The 24,392-nt window shown below is 47.7% G+C and overlaps 1 protein-coding gene across 5 annotated transcripts in view; it reads right to left on the bottom strand.

Moving 5' to 3' along the window:
• TIAM2 (TIAM Rac1 associated GEF 2) overlaps positions 1 to 24,392 on the bottom strand; it is a 202,726-nt gene that overhangs the window by 109,752 nt on the left and 68,582 nt on the right. For 4 of the 5 annotated variants that reach the window (XM_045842983.1, XM_045842981.1, XM_045842984.1 and 1 more), the window contains exon 2: positions 20,886 to 20,978. The gene's annotated coding sequence lies outside the window, so the exon portion shown is untranslated. Of the gene's footprint in view, positions 1 to 10,123; positions 10,206 to 20,885; positions 20,979 to 24,392 lie in introns of those variants that run through there. The other variant, XM_045842986.1, reaches the window with a different exon arrangement.

The raw sequence follows: 24,392 nt of genomic DNA, 5'->3' as shown, positions 1-24,392 counted from the left end.
CTACTGGCATCCCATGGGTCAAGTTCAGGGATGAACTCTGTCACCCCCAGGACAACCCCCACAACAAATAATCATCTGGCCCCAGGTGCCAGTAGGACCGAGGTGGAGACACCCTGACTTACAGTTTTGTTGCCTGTCTCTTTAAAAACACTGAGGTACAGAACAAGTGTGCCTCCAACTCTTCCCATTACGAAAGCATTCAAATCAAGGACCCAGCTTACAACTCTGTAAACGTCACCATGCCCACTTTTCTCATCTCGCATCCATGAGCTGCACTCGGAATCACGAACTGAATACCAAGACTCGGAGGAGCTTGTTTCTAATCAGAAGACGACTCGAACCCGGTCTGTATGAAGAGGCAGGCAGAAAGAACATCTGTTCCCCACAGGCACAGTGCTCGGGAAGGGTAATCCTTACACACAAAGTGGGCAGAAAGCAAGCTGCTGCTAGGCCCTGGGAGGCAAGGCACCCATTGTGGAGCCTCATTGGCTCTATTTCAGTCCACAGAACCCTTTCCAAACGCTTATTATCACAGGAATGGGTAAAAACGAGCACCAGGAATGCCCGGGGACGGGAGCTCAGGCGGCAGGCACGGCTGGTATTCCAGGGGGGAAGCGCTCAATTCCAGGGAGACAATAGCCCAGCTTTCTGCACGGTTCACCACCTTAGTAAGCCCGTTTCTCACAAGCAGGGGCCCAGCACTCACACGTGTCTTACGAAGAACTCGAACATCAGCAGCACTGCTTATAGAGGTGTTTGTCCAGCTACGGGTCATGACCCATTATTGGGTCATGAAATTCACTTAAAGACTTGGTACCGATATTTTTCAATGAACAGAACAGAATAGGAACACAAGAGCACAGAACATAATAAAATGGAACAGAAAAGAAAAGAGTACATCCCCGTAAGGGTAAACGTTGTTGTATGACACCAACTCCTTGTGTGTGTTTATGCATCCGCCTGTGTTGGGACTGGGCTGTGAAATAAAAGCACGTATCTTGAGCAATGCTCCTAGGAGTCTGAAGAGCAATGACATAAAATCGCAAGCGCCAGTTTCACCAGAATGGCACATCCTTTCTCACGAGGCCCGAAGACAACCAAAGCCTAGAGAGTCTCAGAACATTTCAAACTCATTGCCAAGGGCAAACACGGCAGCTGGCGACAGGCAGAACGTCGGGCCTGGGCACCACAGTGAGGCTGGAGGTCCCCACCCTTTCGTGTTCTACAGCCTAAGAGAAACTCTCACTGGGCAGTCACAGTCTCCCCATGACAGTTAAAAATGAGCCCCCAAAAGAAGTTAACTGGAGAACTGCATCTTGAAGGATGCATTAGAAGGATTCTGCTAGACGAAGAAAGGATAGAAGGACCTTCCCAAGGAACAGGGTGTCCAAAGACATGGCACTCCATACCGCCTGCTGAACCCATGAATGACTGAATCAACACGTGAACTGTATGGCGAGAGCCCCCCCCCCCCGCCCCGCTTATTCAGGAACGTGATGAGGGCAGCAGGGGCTGAGCCTGGGGGAGGGTCAAAGTTTAGAGAGGAGGGGGAGAAGGGGAAGGCAGAGTGAGGGAGAGAAGGCCGGGGAGAACCTGGACCGTCCTTTGCCCATGACCCCCCCACCCCGCTGTCCTCAGAAGCACCACTGTGTGACCCCCCTCCTCGGGACACTTTGGGATACCATCTGGGAAGGAATCCACAGTAGCCAATGGCTCAAAGACCAGTGCGGGAGGCGGCGCTGGCAAAGAAGGAAATTTTCTTCAAGTTGGCAGAAACTTGGGGGACCGGAGTGAAGTAAGTTCCACTTACTAAAGCCAACATGAATTTGTGGAGACCCTCCTCTACCTGTGTGCTAACACTGCAAGAAAACAAACAGGATGTATGATGCGATGCCTTCCCCAAAGGGCGAGTGAGCCTGCGCAGGCGGGGAGCGATTATGAACACAAAGCGTTGGTAGGATCAACAGGGAGTTCACGGCACCCCGAGCAGGACTGCGTTTAGGGGAGTGGTGAGACCAACGATCCCACAAATATTACTGGTATGTTTTTGGAATGTCAGGCAGTGGAGAGGCCCAGCTATATCTGAGCTATCACACAGAAACTGAAAATATTTCAGGTTTTCTTAAATCACCTTTTCATTCAAAATTACACAGTTAATACGGTCTAGGATGAGAGAGAGAAAGGAAGGGAGAGAGGGAGGGAGCGGAAGAGGAAGGGGAGAGGGAAGGGGAGTGAGAGAGACAGACAGACATCAGTTTGTGTTCTCCTTGTTTATACCCTCATTGGCTGATTCTTGTGTGTGTCCTGACCAGGGATCGAACTCGCAACCTTGGCACATCGAGATGATGCTCTAACCAATTGTGCTACCCAGCCAGGGGATAGTCTAGAATTTTTAAACCCTGGTAAAGATAAAAATATTTTACTTTTCTTTTAGAAATGCTCAAAGTGCATTCATTTCACACACGTTTATACGCCCCCTTCCTAGCATGTATTTTTTTTTAATGTATCAAATATTCAATCCCACTCAGCCCTTTTCTCCCAAACCAGTTTCAAGTCTCATCCACAATTTGGCCAACATCCTGGTCTCTATAGACCTTGAATTGCTCTACTTGCTGGAACCAACGACTTGCAAGATTCAAAATGGTCCGCATGACTTTTAAATCACCTCTCTTTTTTTAACTTTTATGAACATGGCCATTCCACAAAAAGTGGGTCCAGGCATGGGTAGGCCCTTCCCCAGCGCCTCCCCACGGCAAACCCAGAACCCTGCGAGCCGCAGGAATCACAGGCGGCAACCTCACAGCTTCCCGTGGACACGGAGGCCCGGGCGTAGGGGCGCACACTTAGGCACAGCAGAGGCAGGCGCGGACTCCTAACCCCGTTCACAGTCTGCGACCACAATGCACCGTGGTAATTGTACCAAGTTATTCTTGGCAAAATGTTTCTGCATTATACACTGTTCCATTTAAGTTACAAAATGAACAGGCTTAAACCACACGTTTCCCCCTCATTTTAAATAGATGCTTTCCTCGAACCCCTAAATGTATAACTTTTCTACCTCGGCTTGGCTGGTAGCCCGATTTGAGGGTTCATTTCTATGCATCTCTGTCTTAAGGTAACAGTGTACGTTATTGTTGGGCCTGCGTGTAAAAGTAAGCTGGTCGCTGCTGAATTTTTCCACAAATCATGATTATTCACAACAAACCTCATTAAGATTCTAGCTAGCCACTTTACAGAAACTTTCAGAAAAATAAAAGTATTCGTAGGAATAGCTTAAATTTCATCATTTACAGGATTTTTTTTAATTGCTACCTAATGTCAGTGGACATTGCAGAGGGAGGGAGAGGTAAGGAGTCACTGAAGGATGATGCTGATTCTGAGCCGATGTGTCCAGGGCCCTGGGACGCAAGTACCCACAAGGTCCACGCTCACCCCTGTTTCGTGGGAAAGGAAGCTTTAACCAAGATCCCTCCAGGCAAAGCTAAGATTCAAACCTGGAATTCTTTTCTAGGTGTTTTTTTCTTTTACATATACAGTTCATCAAAATAATTTTAAAATTTTCTGTGCTTTTTAATCTGAAATTACTCCATATTTTTAAAAAAGCATAACTTCTAGGCTCCCCTTTTAGTGGAACAGTTGTGACCTGTGCCCATTTTGTAAACAAGGAGTTGAAAAAAAGTCTTCGCTCCAGGTGTCTTTTTTCCAGCCAGCAAAAGGCTCCCACCGCAGAGGGTGGGAGTAAGAATGAAATACCCTGAAGTTTTCTGTTAACTAATAAGGACCTTCACATTAAAATGTATTCACTTTTTTCCTACGGCCGCACAAAGAACATTGCCCAAACGAGAATTTTGTTTTCTTGCTAGTTTAGGCTTCATGCCAGTATCCTAAATACCAATGATAACTTAGGGTACACCTCCCAAAGGCTGTGGGCATCAGCCATGATGGCCACGACCCGGTGGGGGTTGCTCAGAACACAGAATAGCCAAGGGGCATCTTCCTGAAGCTTCGATGTATCTCATGCTAAGTAATGTAAGAACCACTTCCCTGATACACACACGCTATAAAATACATGGTTTACCCATTGGAGGCAGCAGCCAGTGGGAGTCAGCATTTGCATTAGGTTGCTCCGGTGGCAGCATCCGGTGTCCGACATAGGACACACTTTCACCAATCAATGCAATACACGTTCAGTGAGTAGCCACCCTGTGCTATACACGGGTCCAGGCCCTGGAGATACAGCAGGAAAAAGACCCTCCTCCCCCAAAAAATCCCTGCTCTCATGGAGCTTCTATTACTTGGGTGCGGGGGGGGGGGGGGGAGATAAACAATAAACAAAGAAAATAAGTATGTTAGAAAGTACTGTATTTTACCCGGTATAACACGCTCCCATGTATAGTGTGCACCCATGTTTTTGGTCCACTTTCAGGGGAAAAAAAAATCTTTCATTTTAATTTTTTAATTCAATTACTTATTTACATTTAGAAACAAAACTGATCATTATACTTCAGGGCATTGTTTTGCATTACAGATATCAGTGTTGCCTTCTAGAGTTACACTTGCAATGCATAAGCATGAATAAAAGAATTAAAAGCATTCATATAGAGATACGGAATTAGTACCACCCATGTACAAGGCGCATCCTTATTTCCCCCTCAAAAATTTGGGCAAAAAAGTGTACATCATACACGGCAAAATATGGTAGTAATAATTACTTTAGCAACAAAATAAGGAAAGGAAGGGAGGTATGGGCAATGTGAGGGGAGGGCGCTGTCATTTTAGGAAGGGACTTCGAGGAAGGCCTCACCAAATGGGAACACTTAAGCAAGAGCTTGCAGGAGGGCAGACCATGTGGACTCTGGGGAAAGAGCACTTCGAACCGAGGACAGAAAGCACGAACACCCAGAGAGGTAGGACAGGCGGGAGCCAGCGTGGCTGCAGCGGCAGGGGCCAGCGAGGGCACAGGGAGCCAGACAGCGCGGCCCTCGGGGACATTTTAAGGACTCCGGCTTTCACACTGAGATGGAAAGTCATGATTACAGGGCTGTGACTAGAGACGGCGCATCACGGGGCACATTCCAAAGAGTTCATTGCGGCTGCCCCGTGGGCCTGGACTGTGGGCAGCCAGGCGGGAGCCGTGGGGCCTGGTAGGCTAACTCAGGTGAGAGGTGATGCGGGTGGCAGTCGGGTGGGAGCGCAGCCAGTGGTCTGAGTCTGGACGGGGTTGGAGGGCGAGCCAACCAGATTCCCAGGTGGATGGGAGGGTGTGGGGACAGGTGAAGGATGGTGACACCATGTGCAGTCTAAGCCACTGTGAGAATCGGGGAGGCCAAGCAGAGCCAGCTTGGGGGGGGGGAGACAAGGAGTTGGTTTCTGCACGTGTCAGGTGTGAGTGGTCTGTCGGACGTCACAGAGACAACGTTGAGTGGACAGGTAGATACAGGCATGGGCACCTAGAGGTGAAAGGAGGGGTGGGCCCTCGGTACAAACCTATAATCCGTAGGGAGATGCTCCTTAAAACATACATGAGGTGAGCTCTCCACAGGAACAAGCAAACCCAGGACAAAGAAGAGGTGCCAAGAAGCGCTGCAGCAGCACCCCAACGTGAAGAGGTCAAAGAAATAAGGAGAAACACACGAGGCGGCAGAAGCAGCAGGCAGAAAATAAATTAAAAATAACCAAGAGAACATGTTGCCCTTAAAGCCAGTCAAAAAAAAAAAAAAAAAAAAAACAAGTCAGAGAGGAAACTTTCAGTAAGAGTCAAATGCTGCCGATAGTTCAGACAAGAGAGACGGAGAACAGAACCCTGGAGGTTATCTGTGACCTTGACCAGAGCAGAGCAGGGGTGGGGAAGCTGGGCGGGCGTGAGTCTGAGGGTGAGGTCAGTGAACGCGAAGATGATGAACAGAGACAACCCGCTCCAGGAGTTTCCCTACACACGGGAACAGTGGAGTCAGATGACGGCTGGGAGGAGAAAGGAATATTTTGTTAAATGTTGGTGGTTGCTGCTGTGTGTGTAAACCTTCAGCAGACATCCCAGCGTGCCAATGGGAATGCAGGGAGAGAAAACCCGCCACGGCAGGTAAGAGGGGGCAGCTGCTAGCGTTGTCCCTGAGTAGCCAAGGGGGAAGGACTCTCTTGCACGTGAGGAAGAAGTGTCCCGAGAGCAATCACCCTGCACTGTGAGAGAGACTTCAGAAGAAACATTTGGGGGAAACTGACAACACACACACGTGGTAAGGCATGAGACAGGACCGACTCCAGCAAGGAAGTCCTCAGTAAATTGCTCATGACTGTGTATTCTCCTAATTTCTGTTTTGGCCCTGGAAGTCACATGTGAAAATAAAAGGGTAAGTGGAGGTTTTTGCTAGGTTCCCGTTATTTCTGGGGTTCTATTACTGTCGTCTTATATTTAACTTGGGTGGTTGTTTTTTATTTATCCTATCAATTTTCAATGAAATACATGCATAGACGTATACACGAGTGCATGTATGTATTCCATAAATTTACGTACATTGGTCATGAAGCTCTTCCCTCCTAATATGATGGCTTTTCCTGGTCTGTGGCTGTCTCTGTGTAATGCGTCCTTTCAACTGTCTTTGTGATGCCTTTTTCCACCTTTCAGGAGTGGCTCCAGGCAGCTTGAAAACAAGTCTGTTTTCATTCCGCCCATTCAGAGTTTCCTTTAACTGGCTTCCGTCACATGGACTTCTGGCTTTCGCAGCCTGTGAACTCCTCTCCTCCACAGCCCTTCATCACACGTGCCTTACGCAAACCCCACTACAGCGCGGCAGCGGTGGAGCTGTGTCACGGTCAGGAACCAGAGGAAGGATCTTTTTCACTTTCCAACGTTGTCCTAAAGAGACCCGGGATTTTGAAGCCTTTATTTAAGTCCTCGGAACGCCCTGGATCCACTTCTTCCTGACACTATCTGTAGCACCCACCACACCCCTTTCCTAGAGTCAAATGATAACTCCGTCTATCCCTATATATGGGAAGTTTATTTTTCCAAAAGCGCCTTACATTGCCCTGGCACTAAAACCAAAAGCCCGTCTGCTGTTTCTCTGTTCCCTTCCATAACCTACCTCTTATCAGGAAGCTGGGAACTACCGAAAACTAAACAGTCTTCTACTGGAATGGGATCGTGGAGAGGAAAACAAATAAACCTCCTAATCTAAGGCTGAAACAAGGACAGATTGGCAGATGAAGTCTCATCATCAAAGCGGCCTCATCACCAGAGGTTAGAGTAACACACGTGCACCCAGAATGCTCTCTGGCCACAGTCCAGGGGAAGGGTGGCCACCAACTGGGTGCATAGCTTTGAACTTGACTAGGATCCAAGAAAAACGAAAGTCTTGGTGTTGTCTCTGATTAGGGGTTTAAATCTGTCCGGTGTGGTGAGTAGGTAGGTAAGTAGAGGAAAGGAGGAGGAGGAAGGGCAGGGAAGGAGGAAACGAAATGGATAGATACGTGTGTACATACAGACACCGGAACATGTGTACACACATACATGTACATGTACACACATGCATGTCTCTGTCCATTTACAGAGATATACCAGGAGGTGCCAAAGTATTTGCAACGAAAGAACAGGCAGTGTTGGGAAAGGGCTAACAGGGTGCCTGGTACCTCATCCCAGATCAACAACTGAACAGCACAGTCACTTGGGATGAGCCGCTCTGGTTCCGTAGCTTTTCAGTTTTCCCATTTGAGAAGCTGCCTGAGGTCCATTTTCAGCTCTGCGATACCATAGTCGACGCAGAGCTGGAAATCGAGCACAGACTATCTCCCGGGCACGTGTGGACGTCAAAGCCTCCTGACGCCTGCCAGCCCGTCTCAGACAGGACTGAGCCATCAAAGGCAGCCAGCCCCAGCCCATCGCCGTCAGAACTCAAACGATCATCAACACAACATTTAGCTCCTTTTGTGGGCCACCAGTGAGAAATTCGGGTTTCTCTGCCACCATTATTACGTTTTCCTGGATCTAATAATGTTGCCATTTCTTTTCAATTCCAGACCCTAATCATTTTTTAAGTCCTACCAGTAAAGCCACTTTTTTACCTTGACTGTAAGCTAAGATACATTTAATGTCCAATGAAAAATACAAATTATCACTTAAAATTATTTTGACTGTCCAAAAGATATATGTTCTAAATATTCCATTAAAAGGACAATTTTTTTTTAAAAAAAGGCCAACAGTTCAGTGGTCTTACTAATGTGGCTTATCACCTCCACGTAAATGAATCTTACAAAGTGGGTCAGACCCAGAGGCACGTGCAGACACAGCCACGTGGGCCGGGAGATAGTGGCAGCGTGCGGGCTCCCCTAGGCTGCCTTCCACGCTCTTCCCACATCCAATCGGTGTCTACAGTTGGAAGAGGTTGTCAAGATGCCCCCCGCCGCCCTAAGCTTAAATCTCTGAAAAAGAAGTGTGGCTCTTCTCAAACACAATCTTGGACCACCAAGACAGCCTCATCTGTTTTACCTGGTGGTTAAGTGGAGGACCACTTTGGAAGCATAATCTCTTGGCCAGGAGCCTGACCCTTATCTTGCTCATCCAGGCACCCAGGAGTAGGCCTGGTCTCAGGAGAGGGCTCTGCAAGTCACTGCTTCTGCGCCAGCTATTGTAACAAAGGTGTTATCTATTTGCATGCAAAACACTCTTCACGGTCTGGTCAGCGTGGCTCGGAGTCATTACGCCCTTCAAGAGACTTGAGTGTCTCTGTCTTCGAACTCTGGGAAAAATCAAAGGTTGACAAGTGTTAACCTGACCAGCTAAGAAGGCAGGCAGTGCCTGCTCTGCGCTGGCTCCAGAGGGCCGCCGGCTATTACAGCGGCACATTCCAGATCCAAAGGAAAAGCAGTAAGGAAAACGTTACCAACAGATCTGCTCATTCGAACCTTCCTGGGCAGCACTCCTACTCCTCCACCCCTAAAGGGCACTTCTGGGAGGGACGTGGAGGGGTCGGTGGTGCACAGCACACTGGTGTCCTCCCGGAAGACACTGCAGAGGGACACGCGTTGCCGGCCCCAAAATAACTCATACCCTCCTCCTGCTGCAAGGGAGCTGAACACTCCAGGGCCACCCCGTGAAATGCCTCAGGGTGCTAGGGAAAACCTCCAGCAGCTGTTCGGCTGTACCCTTAACTTTCCAGAAATTCTATAAATAACCCTCCAAGTTACAACGACTTCAATAAAGCTTCCTATTCCTGTCTCTCCACCTACCAATTTTCTGAGAATTACATGCTTGGCCAAATGAACGTAAAAGTAAAGCGAAGGCAGTACCGTGCCAAGCCAGGCTCCCTCGGTCCCCGCCGATAAGTTCCTGAACTCCGAGACGCCGCGTTGAGACAAATGCCTAATGAATGAGCAGCTTCTGAGGGATTAGGTTATGAATCAATCATTCACGCTACTACTTGATCAAAGTACCCCCCCCCCCGACACACGCACACAACTCAATATTACAAGGGATTCCATTTCTTTCTTCAGAAAGTCCGAGACAAAAGTAGTTCAGGACAAACATTAACAAACAGTGAACCTCAGATTACACGTCTGAAAAGAAACTGCAACCAAGTAGCTCCCGCAACTCAAAACTCAGGTTACGTAACAACCAGGAAACTACAGAACACAAACTCTGCCAACATTTTCATTTCCCTTCATTCCTGGTAAAGATAAGGTAATGGCCCTTAATGTCTTAACATGATTAGACTGAGAGCTGACACTTTCACGAAACGTCAGGAAAAAATAAATGCACACAGTACATTCATAGTCATTAGTGTCTGAACATGATTAGACTCAGAGCTGACACTTTCTTGAGATACCAGGAAAAATAAACGCACACAAAGCAATGTCATCGGCTTTTGGAGAATTGGTTAGTGAAATGGTGTGGGCAACTACGATAAATCACCAGCAGGCATTTAAAATCATATAGACACTCCAATTTCAAGGTCATACTCCCTTAGACACATCAATGTGTGCAGCCTCAGTACCAAATAATAATAAAAAACAAAGAAAAACCAGCGCACCAGAAAACACTGCCGAGAGGGGGGTGTCAAGAAACATTCGTATCTCACATAAAAATTGGCCTCAACTCCAGAAGGAGGGAAATAAACACGTATCACCTTACCTCTGCCAAACCGTTGGACGGAGCCAGTTTTTCTCAGATTCTTTTAATTGGGAGAAAAAGTTTCACCAAGTCAAGGTCTCTGTACACATCCATGAACTCTCTCTTCTGTCTGCCCATGGTCAGGCAGGAAACGGCGTCTCACACTTCCAGCGCTCAGCCGTTAGGAGCTAAAAACAGACCCTGTGCAAGGCTGGATGTATTTTTGTCTGCTAGCTACACACCCTCATCATGTTCAATTTTTTCCATTGGTGGAAGGGCATGATGCAGACTTAACCAGAAAGTGGTTTTCCATGGGCTGCCTGCAGCGCGTAGCCAGGAGTGCCGGCCCCCAGGCCCTAGGGCGGCCAGGCTCGCCCATGACTGGGCTGCTGTTGGAGCCACATTCCAGCATGACCACCGAAGTTCCATAGGAACGCAGCTCCTGAGTCCGCCGAATAAAGGTTTACTCACTTGAAGGGAGCCTCGGCTGCCTTTTTTTTTTTTTTTAAGCCTTTGAGCAGTAAGAATACACGCCTACCATCCTCGTGTTTAAAGCGGTAGTAAACATTCTGTCTCCAAAACCACAGCTGGAATGTGACGGTCCGAAAACGCCTGCCTCAAGAGCAGCCCTCCAGGATAATTTTGTGATTTGGGAAATACCAGGTGTACACTTACTCTGTGTGTGCCTTGGTGGAGTTATTCCATTTTTAAGTGAGCTGGGCTACAGTGCCCTACTGTGGAAGTCCTTATGATCCCAACGGGCCACTAGTTTATCCAAACTATGCATGAAGTTGCCTTTTACAAAGTGACAGACCAGAGGTTCACGTGTCCTTAAGTTTGGCCGCACCTTTTGATGAAAGACCGTCTGTTTAAAGCTTGCCCAAAGGACAAAGCAACGTTTTCAGATCGTGTTACATTCATTATTGGGGAGAAGGTGCTGAGTGGGAGAGAAAGAATTGTATCTCCACAGTGTTTCAGTTTTTGAAATTATACTCTATACAAGAAAACAGCTTAAGCAGAAGTTTTCAAGTTGCCCCGAATAAACACGTGACAACTTTTTAAGGTAATATTGTCATTATTTTAAAAATGTGAATGGATCTGTATATGCAACAGACAAGATTTTTATTTAATGTTAAAGATCAGATTCTACGTTACACATATAAGCTTTAAATTCCTGGTCTTGATGAAAGTGAATCCTTACACACACACACACACACACACACACATCTACACATAGGTGTGCACCCGCACAAGTTTTTTTCTGTACAGTTTCTATGTAGTTAATACATGATTGAAGCCATGCTTTCTAATCTTAATTGGCAAATAATAAGAACCATCCCATAAGAGATCAGTCTACTAATTATAAAAACTAACCTCATCTCCACAAAGATTTCAGTGTGAATGCAAAACCAAGGAATTTTTTAGTCCTGGTGGAATAGACCTGTAACACTGCCTAACCCAATCCTCTCACTTCATGGGTAAGAAACCAGAGACCTTAGGTGACTTCCTCGAGGTCACACAGCTGGTCAGCAGCAGGCAGCCAAGCCAGACATGCCACCCAAGGAACCACAGCCCCCGGGACTGAAGTCAGAAGGTTGCCACGGAAGCCAAGTCACAAAACAGAAAACACGGGAATTCCCAAAATGTTAACCTGACGTGTGTGTCTACGTGGGTATTTAAAAAAAACTCTGGGTAAACACAGAAGAGGGAAGAATGCTCTAGTCATTGGAGCACCTATTCCTTTAGGTCCAGGAACATCACTTTCGTTACTGACAAAAATAAAATAAAACATCGGCCAGGGTAAAACAAGAGTATTTCTTCCATATACCAAGAGCTACTCCTTGATATGCAAGGAGGAGAGGACTTATGTCAGAAGGAAGAAGGAAATATCGAGAGACAGACTTCTACAGATAAAAAAAGAAGTATCAGGAGAACAATCGGCTGCATGGAAACATCGCATGCCCCTGTTCTATTCCTGCTTCTAGATTTTAGGGCAATTCTGACCTTCTGATACATTTCACATGCGCATGTCTCCTCCAGCACTGCCTGTAGCTGGAATCATCTCCAACATTCCCCAGACCCTGGCAGGGGTGTGCATGGCCTGGTCCCGCTCTCCACCACTGAGGTCACCCAAGTTCTGTGAGTCCCCAAAGCCACTTGGGGTTTCAAGCCATGCAAGGCTTTTCAAGTTCTTTTGCCTTTGCCCAACTACAGTAAAATGCCCTCAGTTTAGTACTCCATCCTAAAATTACAAAAACCAGAATATTTCAGAATCGTAAAACTAGACTTTATCTAATGCTTCATTCTGAGATAATAATACAGGACGTACGTGTTAACATCTAAAATTAAATTCCTTGGCAATGACCTCTGAGAATTATGTAAATTGCTACTTCAGAAGTATCCTGTCCTCAAACATACAGTGCAACGGGACACGTGTAAAAACAAATATAGCAAACGGTTAAGGATGATAAAATTCAAGTGGTGACTTTATCATTCATGGTACAATTCCTCCAACTTTCCTATGTTTTTGCAAATTTCCTCACCAAAAGCTTTGGGAGGAATGACATGGGGAACACACAAACACACACACACACACACACAGTCGACCTCACAGAAACAGAGCAGGAAAGTGGCAGCCAGGTCCCGGAGGACGCAAGAGGGGCAGGTTGGCACAAGGGAGCTTTCAGCTATGACATGAATGCACTCTGGGGGCTAATGTGAAACAAGGTGGCTACAGCTGACAAACTATTATTATATCATTTGCTAAGAGAACAGAACTTAAATGCTCTCACATACATATAAAATCTCCATGATGTACACTTAAAACGTCTATAATTTTATACCTCAATAAAGCTAATTTTTTAAAAACACCATGTTTTGCTACACACCTAGTAAAGACCAAGCAAAAATTGTGGCTAACCTGATAGTCACCAAGGACATGAATATCTCACACTCTGCTATCACGGGTCATAATTTTAAAAATGGCCACAGGTGTAGTGGAGGTATCTCAGGCTTCACACCAATAGGCCTGCGTTAGCAATTTGTTTCCTAGTAACTTAGGAGCCTTCTGAATCCCATCACCTTCACTGTAAAAGGAGATCGGTGGTAATAATGCCTATCTTAAAAATATAAAAGTGTACTAATCTATAAACAGGTCTAAGGAACACCGACATTAAAAATACAGTTGAAGTAATATAAGCTGTCAGAAATAATCACTCTGCCTAAAATCCAACAAGCTCAACTCCTTCCCATGTATCTTCACTTTTGAGGCCAAATAGGCAAGTTACAGACAGAATGTCTGACCAGACATAATTCTTTATTGATAGTCAATTCTAAGGGCTTCATTTGGGGAAGGAAGGAAGGAAGGAACAAATAAAGGTTGAAAATATAAATTACTTTTATCCAAAGAAAATTACCAAAGAGTAAATAATCTCTCACAAATATGAACACCTTCGATGAAGTAATAAACGAGCAAAAGACAGCAATACACACCTGTGCTGGAAAGAGCGTTGGTCTGTTTCTGACGGAAAGGCAACACTTCAGACAGCGTGGGCTCAGAACACATGGAACCTGAGGGCAATACCACTGAAAGATGTTCCAGAAGAAAATGAAGCACGAGAAATATTCCTGTGGCATTCCTAAAACCCACAGGGACAGGACCTGGGGGCATGAGTGTTCCACCCATCACAGCAAAAGGCACGTGTCCAGCCTGTCTGTTTCTGCAGCCAGATGCTTCCCACTTAGCCCCGAGAACGCAGAGTGAGCGTGCATGGTGGGCCTCCACACCGAAAATGGCCAGGGTTGGAGGGTTTTACCTCCCAGGTGCAACGCTGAAGCCCACATGATGTACGACTGACACATGCAATTCAGTGTTCCGCCCTCCCCCGCCCCCACCCCAGTCACTGTTCTCAGGGGCCAGGCATGAAGAGTCCCTGTGCCCCGACCTCAGACCCTGGTATGTGACATCGCACGAGTGACTGAATTCTTCAGTTTCTTAATCTGCAAAATGGGGACACTTGATCCGCCCCACAGGTTTGTCGTAAGAATCAAGTACCATAATACAGGGAGACGGTTTAACACAAGGCCTGCCTGAGAACGCAAACTCCATAAGGCAGGGAGTTTGTTTAAAGTGTCCACCATTAAGCTACTACTTTAACCAGTACCTGGCACGTGGTAAAGACCCATAAACACCCGGTGAGTGAGTGAGTGAGCGAGCGAGCGACAGATGACAGTGGCATTGGCAGTGGTGGTGACTGTGAGCGGAGGAACAGTGGCTGCTGCACTCTGCATCTTAGTGTTGAAGCCCCTTCATTCAAAGTCAGCCACCCCAAGGGTTATTGATGAGCACTGAGCAAAACTGTCACAGATTCTGCTTAAAATCCCCATGGGCTCCTGTCGTGGTTCCCATGCCAGGGTGTTTCGGCCTCAAGAAAATGAGGGCAGAGCCCGTGGCTGTGCATCTTTAAAATCAACACCAAGTTTAAGGTAATGCAAAACGCAACACTGGCACCGCGTGCACGGCGGTGAAGCCACAGCAGCGCTGAACTCCACAGCGTGCTCATGAAGCTCTTCCTAAGTGCCTCAAAAACATTGAATGTGTTAAATTTTTTTTAATGAAAATGAGAGATTTCATGGCATATTTAGAAAGTCCAAGTGGTACCTTATATTACATAACAAGGAAGCCCCAAATGACCAGCTACTTTTTCAAGAATGTATTAAAGGACATAAATATGAAGATTTAAAATAAATTCTTAAAAGTTTTCTTTCACCCTGGCTGGCGTAGCTCAGTGGATTGAGCACAGGCTGCAAACCAAAGCATTGCAGGTTCGACTCCCAGTCAGAGCACATGCCTGGGTTGCAGGCCACGGCCCCCAGCAACTGCACATTGATGTTTCTCTCTCTCTTTCTCCTTCCCTTCCCTCTCTAAAAATAAATAAATTAAAAAATTTTTTAAAAAGAAATTTAGGAACTTTATAAAATATTTTTTAAAAAGTTTTCTTTCAAAGGGACTTTTTTCCTGTAGGTCACTATATCCACATTAAGCACATTTTGACAATTACTGACGATGTATAAAATACCAAATTTTGAAATTAAATAGCGATTTATAATAATTAATGGTAATAGTTTTATATAATGATAAAATTCATATTAAAAATCATGCTAACAAAAATAAAACTACAAAATGAGTTTCACCTAAGGTAAAATAAAAATTTTCAGTAGGAAAAAAAAAGGGTTTAGGAAATAGGCTTGTCAAACCCCGGCCGGTAAATCCTTGCCCCTGGACACATCCGTTCACACCCTTTTTGAAGGGTGACATCGGAACATTTAACAAGAACGCACAAGTCTCCTGCCCAGAACTAAACGTACCTAGAAAGAGCCATAGTCAGCCTCTCACTCCACTCACAATGTTTTCTTTCATGGACTGAAGTGAAACGGTTTCAGCTGAAAGGTCCCTAATCGGTTTAAGGCACAGAATAATCAAATCTGCGTTTTCAAAGAGACTCAGAGGTCACCCGTCCAGCCCCATCTTGCTTCCAGTTTGAGAGCCTCCCACGGCGCAGCCCGGCAGATGGCCTGGCTCCTCTGCCTGCACCACGATACCATGGCGTTCCCAGCTCTATCGGGAGCACATTCCACTGTCGGCCCGCTGACAGTGGAACGGAGGAGGCCTCCTCCAGATCAGGGGCTTCCGATCCCCCATCCCCAAACCTTGCCACTAATTAAGTCCAGCCTCCCCATGTTATCAACACGCACTCCACTCCTCTCTATCAGCCCGTCGCCCTGCGAACAACAGAAGCCCATTTTCTTCCAGGTCCTTCCCTGCCCTCGTGCCGCACCCCTCCCCCGCCCCACTTCGTTTATCCTCAGGGTGGAGGCAGAACCACCCCCGCCAGGCAGAAGCCGCACACACACGAGACCGGATCACGCTCTCCACCACAAGTCAGCGGCGCGCGCAGAGTCTCCTCCGACTTCGGCCTGTGCCCCAGCAGGCTAAACGCACGGTTCTCCTGGAATTCCCACTCAGAGTAGATGAGGTGACAGAGGCTCCTCTGTTTGGTGCCAGAAAGTCTAGGGACCATGGGGGGTCCACTGGATGGACCCCAGTTAGACTGGAACCCAGCTGGAGAGTGCACACGTGTGTGCACATTACACACTGTTCCCATTTCACCGAGCCAGGACACCCACCGCGGATCTTAAGGATGGACAGGGGTTTAGGCGCTGAAAGGGAGAAACTGGCCTAGAATAAAAACAATGTTCCTGAACACAGAAAATTTACTGTCATAGTAGGGATCACACTCTGAAGCCCCAGGGCTGTTTAAACCGACACATGAAGGAGGACTGAGCTCTGTATTCTTAAGACACAGAAGCCATTTGTTCGCAAATGAAATTTGTACGAGTGTTCAGCACACAACATCCTCGTGGTTCTATTTTTCCTGAAAGTTGAGGCTCTACAGAAACAGCTTTAGTTTATCCACTACAAATACAGATGTAGATGCAACTTTTTCGGTTTCCTCCTAGCTCCACTGTGAGAAGAACAAACTAGGTCCGTGAAAGAACTCCGTGTTGTGGTCTCTGCACGAAGTGGAGGGGACTGCAGCCTCCAGACTGTCCGTGAGCCGTCCCCAGGGGACAGCAGCCGCCCAGCCCCTCCTGGGAAGGCAGAGCCCTATGTTGCCAGGAAAATCACAACTTTTAAGAAACATTGAGCTCTGATTGGCGTAGCTCAGTGGATTGAGTGCAGGCTGCGAACCAAAGTGTCGCAGGTTCAATTCCTAGTCACGGCACATGCCTGGGTTGTAGGCCGTGGTCCCCAGCAACCGCACATTGATGTTTCTCTCTCTCTCTCTCTTTCTCCCTCCCTTCCCTCTCTAAAATAAATAAAATCTTAAAAAAAAAAACACACACACACACAGACACACTGAAAACACAGCTTTGATGTAAAATTTTCCACAATTAGAGGAAGACCCCTAACCCAGATATCCTTAAAACGCTTCCAAGGGACACATTTGCACACCTAACGAAGCTTCTCCACAGCCCGGAACCAGCCAGAAGCCCACCGGTTTGCAACCTCTGAGGCCTATGATGAAGCGCACACAGGAACATTTGAAATCCTAACTAGTATTTTAAAAGAAAATAATCAGCGGTCCCAACTCCCTGACTTCTGAAGTCTAAATCCCGGGTCTCTGGGGACGAGCCTCTACACAACCAACTTGGCCCAGACAACTGGATGTGCAGACAGGACTCTGGAGAGGGGCCCTTGCTACAGAAGGGGCCACGGTACCCACCTTCCTGCGGCATGGGAGACTGCTTCCCACGGAACTCCTGACCGGCAGCCAGCCAGCCTCCGGACACGCCATCCGCCCTGGGAAGTTCACTACCACAGTCACCCACCCCATTTTCCCACAGCACCTATGACTGTCCTCCCTGCCATGCAAAGTGGCTTCCTTTTATTGCTCCTCATTGGTCCTAAAACTGTGACTGTTCTCAGGTACTTGAAGACAGGTACTGGGCCCTCTACTAAGCTTACTGCTTTTTATGCTAAATATTTTGTTCCCTTCGTCATTATCTCAGGACACTATCTCCCAACACTCCTAACCTTGAGCACATTCCTCTGGATAGAAGTATCCTTCTTGAAGCTAAGGTCTGGAAGGAAAGAAAGCAGGAACAGGATTAAGAAGCACTGTGCCAGGACAATTACATATATTCTCCTATTTAATCCTCAGGCAACTGTCTGATTTGCATGAACATGGCTGCTTTGCAGAGGAAGGAGCTGACGCTCAGCAAACTCCAGGGTTGCTGAAGGCCACAAAACCAGTGCAACTGGAAACCCCAAAGCTCGTCCGTCCGCTGCCAGAGAGACAAACAGCATTGCTATACGTGTGGGAAACGGCATATTTACAAGGTTTTATCATTGTAACTTATTAAACTGATAAATCATCGCAGGCCAGTCCATTCCATCCGGTGATCTCTGGAGTGGACTGTTTGCATCCAGATAAGGCAAAAACAAATCCTCAAAGCTGTGTCCCCGCCTTACTGACAGTTTCCCATACATTATTTCTAAACCTAGATGATGCATTTACTTTACAAAAATGTAAATATATGCTAAATAAAATACAAACTTACATAACATGTATATAAACAAAATCACAATTACTCTGTGTGGGAAATGCTTTCATGACCCCATTTTACAGAAGGAAAAACTGAGGCACCAGAGGTTAAATAACCTGCCCGAGGGTCCCTGAGCCAGCATGTGTCACGGAGACTGGATTCCAAGAACTCGGGCAGTCTGACTCCCAAAAAATCTAGACTTCAGACTTTTCAAATAGGTGTAGCTCAGTCATGGTTTTTGAACTTCATTAAGGTTCAAATGACTCGCCCTTTCAAGGCTAACTGGATATTCCTTCTGAATATTCCAATGCAGGTGACACAGAGGTGAGTCAACACAAAGGTACAACTGTCATCAAAATTTCTAACTTTAGCATGTACTATATTTGCAGATAAGCCCAGAAATGTTAGAAAACATCCCCTTTATGTGGAACACAATGTTAAACTTGATAATTCTATGAGGGAACTCACATTTTCAAAAACTTAGTAAACAGATGAAACGCCAATAGGAAAATCTTAAATCCTGAAAACTGATTTTTTTCAATAAAAAGGTTTTATTTATTTTTATAGAGAGTGGGAAAGGGAGGGGGAAAGAGAGGGAGAGAAATCTTGATGTGCAATTGGTTGCCTCTCCCACGCCCCCAACCAGGGACCAAATCCTGAAAAATATTTTAAAACAAGTAACGAATCCTCAGTATTCCTCCAATGTGAGTGAATTTCTCACCATGTGACACTGAGCATCTTACACAGTGAGCTTCTGTGGTGAGCAGGACCAATAAAATGGCATTGGTCTGGTCAAGAGAGCATCAAGTATATAAAACAAAGTGGAGTCAGTCATGTCAACCAAGATGACTCCCAGTCAGCTATGACACTTTGGTTCAAGAGGGAACTACTTAAATCAGAGCAGACACATCTGGCAAGGAGACCCACTTAAGATACTGGCACATGTGGTCAGAGCAGCCCTGTCTGCAGAGCGGGACCACCCACAGCTAGGCTCCTGGGGAGATTCCCCACTTGCCAGCAGGGGTGTCAAGCAGAACAGCCATGTACCACCCATGAGGCTTCCAGCAAATTCTACACTTGGCATCAGAGGGTGCTCAAGACATTTATCAAAAAAGACTCAGAAGGGCGGAGTGCACCACTTTCACGATAAAACTGAGGCAGGCTCCAGACACTGCGGGGACAGCCGAGCTCCACACCCGAGTGCTGCCCCACGCCACGCTGATGTCCCTCGGCATCGGCCGCTGAGGCCCTGCCCTGCTGGACTGAGGACTTTGTCTGCCCTGCTGCCCACCTGGCTCTAGAGACCCTTCCTTGCAGGACACCGACAGCTCCCTTGCCCACTGTGCTGTCTCCCGGACCCGCAGACTGAGACTCTGGGACTCGGGTCCGTTATTCCCCACTGATTGTGTGTGTATGTGTGTTGTATTTCTCTTAGACCGTTAGAGCGTGAGTAGGATACTAATGTATGTTGCTGGTCTACTTCGAGTGAACCTGCACTCAATCAAAGCTGAGTGAAGAGTGAAGAGCACAGTTATTGTGTGTGGCTCTTGTCTATCCCTTGGTACCGGGCTGCTCCGCAGGCAGCCAGCCGAGCCGCTGCCTGGCTGACTTAGAGGAAAGACTGCATCATGAGCCTACACTCGTGATGGCAGCCCCATTTAACTGTTAAACTCATTACACGTGCAGTGGAGAAATACCTGTTGTGATCAGACACGGGTCTGGGCTGGGGAGCTACGTGGGGAACGAGGCAGACAAGTATCCCGTGCTCGTGGCCCGTCTGCTCCAGTCAAGGCCACAAGCAGACACACACACGCAAGGAAGAAGCCAGCACTTCGCAGAGAACTCAAATACAGTGACGGAGTAGCAGTGGCTGCATGGCCACGGTAGCTTGTGTGGTCAAGGTGGTCTCTCGCGAGCAGCACCCTGTGTTGAGAAGCAAAGGACCCGAAGCGGCCCGGGAAAGACGGGTCGGATCACTGCCCGAAAGCAAGGGTCCGTGTGTCAATGAAGCCGGCGTGAACAGCGGACACCCACACTCTTCCAGGGGGCGTGGGAAACACGGCGGGGGAAACTGGCCAGCTTTCCCGCATTAATGCTCAACCTGCAACACCAACACGCGACTCGTAAAGTAAAAACGGCTCAGTTAGGACAAGACAGCCTTAATATGCAGGTGAAACAATACCCTTCTTCAGTGGTTTCTTAGTGTCCAAGCCTCCTGAGCTTGCCTGATCTTACAGCTCCAGCTAGAAATGACAGGCTCTAGACCCGCTCTCTAGCAGGAGGTGCTGGTGGGTTGGGAGTTCATGCGTGGGCTCTATGGGCAATCAACACCTAAGAGATGGAAGTGAGCCCTTCTCAGGCTGCTGCTCCTCACCCCCGCTCCCAGAGTGGATGGATGGGCGGGCACTCGGTTTCCCACACTGTCCACATCATTGGGGGCATCACCCAGCATCACCGGATCACAGCGCGTCTGTAATGAGCCACACAGCCTTGGCAGCCCATTCCCCGAAGGAACCTCAGTTGCCAGCACCTGAGGAACCCGTCTTGGCTTTCCCCACTCAGGGCCACATAAATACACAGGGCAGGTGACAGAGCTACGTGGGAAGCAGACACACAAGAAATACAGACTGACGTGTGTGACCGCCTTTGAGACGCGCCAGTGCCGGGAACTTACCCCTAGAGGACGTGTGGAGGGCACTGGGGTACCCACTCACTCATCCCGAATGAGCTGGCTGGAGAGGCGTCTTTGTAGTCCAAGCACGAAGCCCTGGCAAGAGAAAACAGAGACAGAAGGGGTGAGACACAACTTCTCAGCATTAGAATTTTGTAACTCAGGCTCAGTGTCTCAGCCTTCTGCCACATCTGGTGTGTGATACCAAGAGGGAGCATCTGACAGAAAAGTCAAGGGTTGCCTGTGCAGCGGTCCCCAACCTTTTTTGGCACCAGGGACTGGTTTTGTGGAAGACAATTTTCCCACAGACCAGGGGTCGAGGGGGATGGTTTCAGGATGATTCAAATGCATTGTGGCCAAGGTCACCTCCAGCTGTGCAGCCCAGGTCCTAACAGGTCTGGACCGATATGGGTTCATGGCCCACAGGCTGCTGTAGAGAAAATAGGAGGGTCTGCCCACATCCTAGCTGGAATAAATTTACTGCTTCATCCTATGACTTCATATGGCCAAGCCATTTTATAGATAGATACATGGAGAAAGGAAGGAAGAGGAAAGAGAGGAGATGGAGATGGATGGATGGATGGATGGATGGATGGACGGACGCACAGACGGAGCCTACTCTGATCAAACCACTAGTCCAAAGGTGGGGATACAGCAGTGAATAAGAAAATCCCTGCTCTCACTGAGCTTCATTCAAAAGGGAGGAGTCAGTTGAAATAGGTAAATAAACAAATAAGAAAAAAACACCCTAAAGTGATGCCTGCAATGCAGAGTCAGGGTGATGAGATGGTGGCATGTGGCCACAGCTCCCTGAGACAGCAACTGGGCTGAGACCTGAATGCTGTTTCAAAGTCGGGGAAATGATCCCCAGCAGAGGGACCTCTGATCCCTAGCAGAGGGACCAGCCAGGACCCTGATAAGAACCCACGCTCAAGGGTCACGGGCAGTGGGACAGCATCCAAAGGCAAGTGGGTTAGGTGGAGGGTCAGGTTTTGTTCCTCGCTAAGCGGGAGCTTTCTGGATCCTCTCTTCCTGTGGAGAAGACCACCTTCTTCCTGTCTGGTACCCTCTCCAGCGATATGTTAACAATCACAGCCCCGTTAGCCACATACCAGAATTGTTTCAAATGTTAGGCTGCTTTCAGGGAATAAGGCCTGTCTTTTTTATAAGACACTATTTCACTTCTGCTACGGACACAAGATACGACATTCTGGTGATAATCGTGCACCGTGGGCGCCAGGGCCTTGATAGAGAAGGCAGTCGTTAGAGCCCAGAGATCGAGGTTCAGCCCCCATTTCCACGTGAGTGAGCCCCGCCTGGTGATTTAAATGGCCTGAGCCTCTGGTTCCCTCGGCTATAAAATGGAAATGATATCGGCGACTCGTCAGGGTCATTCTAAGTAGTTAGTACATAATGCACATAAAATAATAAAGCGTTCAGGAAGTGCTCGAAGAAGCGATATATTACTTTCGTTATAAATAGGTGCTATTGGGAAATATTTGCTTATCACAAGGATTCAAGCTACAGACATGCACCTATAGATCTAGGCACAGCAGAGACATTTTTCATGTCTAGGGTCATAGACTAACCTTTACACTCCAGCCCAACTCCCTGTCACTGCAGGTGAGAATCCAAAGCGAAAAGAGCTACACTGACTGGCCCAAGGCGATGTAACTAGTTCAGAGGACATTGTTAGATACACACTGGGCTCAGAAATGCCCGCCTTATGAGATAAATCCTAAATCCTATATAGACATAGACCTCTAACTCACTTTGTGATTAACCCAGCCTGGACAAGAAAACATGCTTAAATGGTAAAAATGTACGACCGAACAAGCTTCAGTGGATTCTGTCTAAATCCTTCATCCTGACCATTTTTAAAAGCCAAGAATTGTCCTATTTTGCTGACGTATTTTACGAACTGATTAGTAAAAACAGATAGTATTTTACTAACCAACCAGATGTAAAATATCAGACCTGCCACATATGAATTTTTCCAGTGAGAATAACAGATATCAAGGCTCAAGCACCTATAATGTGATGGAAGCTTTCCGAACACTCATTCCGAACATTTCACCATCCACGAGGGTGACAGTTTTCCCTTCTCCATGCCTCTGCCGGTGCCGGTCCCTGCTGGGAATGCCTCCCTGCAGAGCCCCCTGTCATCCGTCATCCCTCAGGACCCAGGTAAGTCTGTGAGGTCTTCCCTGACCCCCTGCCGTCCTCCCACAGAGAAGGAGCGGAGTGTTTCCACTCGCTCCCTCACCCCACCCCTCCACCAAATACAGGCGCTGGCACTGCAGCTCTCTTTTTCACTGGTCTGTCTTCCAGCCAGATTTTAAGGGCTTTGACAGGAAAGGGCTTATCTGACGTGTCTTTGGTTTCCCGATGCGTGGCACAGGGCCTTACCCGTGGGGGCTGCCTAAGCGTGCGATGAGTGGACGCACGGATGCACACGAGACCCGACGCATCGCATGGCGAGTGCGACATGACTTTATTCCAGCTGCCTTCCCATCACAGGATGTACATGACACACAACACCGTGATTTACGGTACAAATAAGGCGGGAGTTCCAGCTTAACTACCGGGAGGGGTTATGTTATGTGCCAACTTGGCTCGGCTGTGGCTCACAGTTGTGCAGTCAAACACCAGTCCAGAGGTTGCTGTGGAAGGCGTTTTGTGGATGCTACCAATATTTAAAATCAGCTGACTCTGAGTGAAGCTGACTACCCTCTATCGGGGGATGGGGGTGCACAGGGAAGGAGGGGATCTCAGCCAATGAGGTGAAGGCCTGAAGGGCAAACACGGAGGTTTCTCAGGATGTTGTTCTCAGGTTTGAAGAAGGAATTCGGCCGCCGGAGGCCACACAGAAACCTGACTTTCCTCCTGCCTCGGGGAACCTGAGCTCCAGGCTGCTGCACGAACTTCCATCTGAACTTCCAGTCTGCCGGCCTGCCCTGTGGATTTCACACTTCCCAGCCCCCCAGTAATGGGACACAATTCCGTAAAATCCCTCAGTTGATACATCAATAGACAGACAGGCTCCTGCTGGTTCTGCCTTTCTCTGGTTCTGCCAGAGAATCCTGAGTACTACAGCTACTAATCCCTTTGGATTGAAACCATTTTAGGCAGGGGTACGGACCATCCACATTTAGAGCACACTGATTTGAACCCTGCTCATTTTGCAGATGAAGAAAGTGAGGCCCAGAAAGGATACAAAAGTCCCGCCACATCGACAGTGGCCAACGTCTAGGCCTAAACCTCTGATCACTGAACAACTACATCGGCCATTCCAGAACTGGTGACAGTGGTTTCTGTCCCAGTGACAACTCAGTGGCTGCCAAAGTCCTCTCCCCGGGATCCCAGTGTCCTCTTCACATCCTTTTCCACTCTGCATGTGTGTGCCGGGGTCACGTAAACAAGGAACTCTCTTCTGGTGGGTGAACTATGACCCACCTTCAGCACGTGGATACTCTCTCACGGGCGTTACCGGTAAGCTATTCTCCTACT

This window comes from Phyllostomus hastatus, unplaced genomic scaffold (genome assembly GCF_019186645.2).
Source record: "Phyllostomus hastatus isolate PE091 unplaced genomic scaffold, TTU_PhHast_1.1 phas_contig_40, whole genome shotgun sequence".
Taxonomy (NCBI): domain Eukaryota; kingdom Metazoa; phylum Chordata; class Mammalia; order Chiroptera; family Phyllostomidae; genus Phyllostomus; species Phyllostomus hastatus.
Note: the sequence above shows the minus strand (reverse complement) of the source record. Positions and strands in the feature narration are given on the sequence as shown.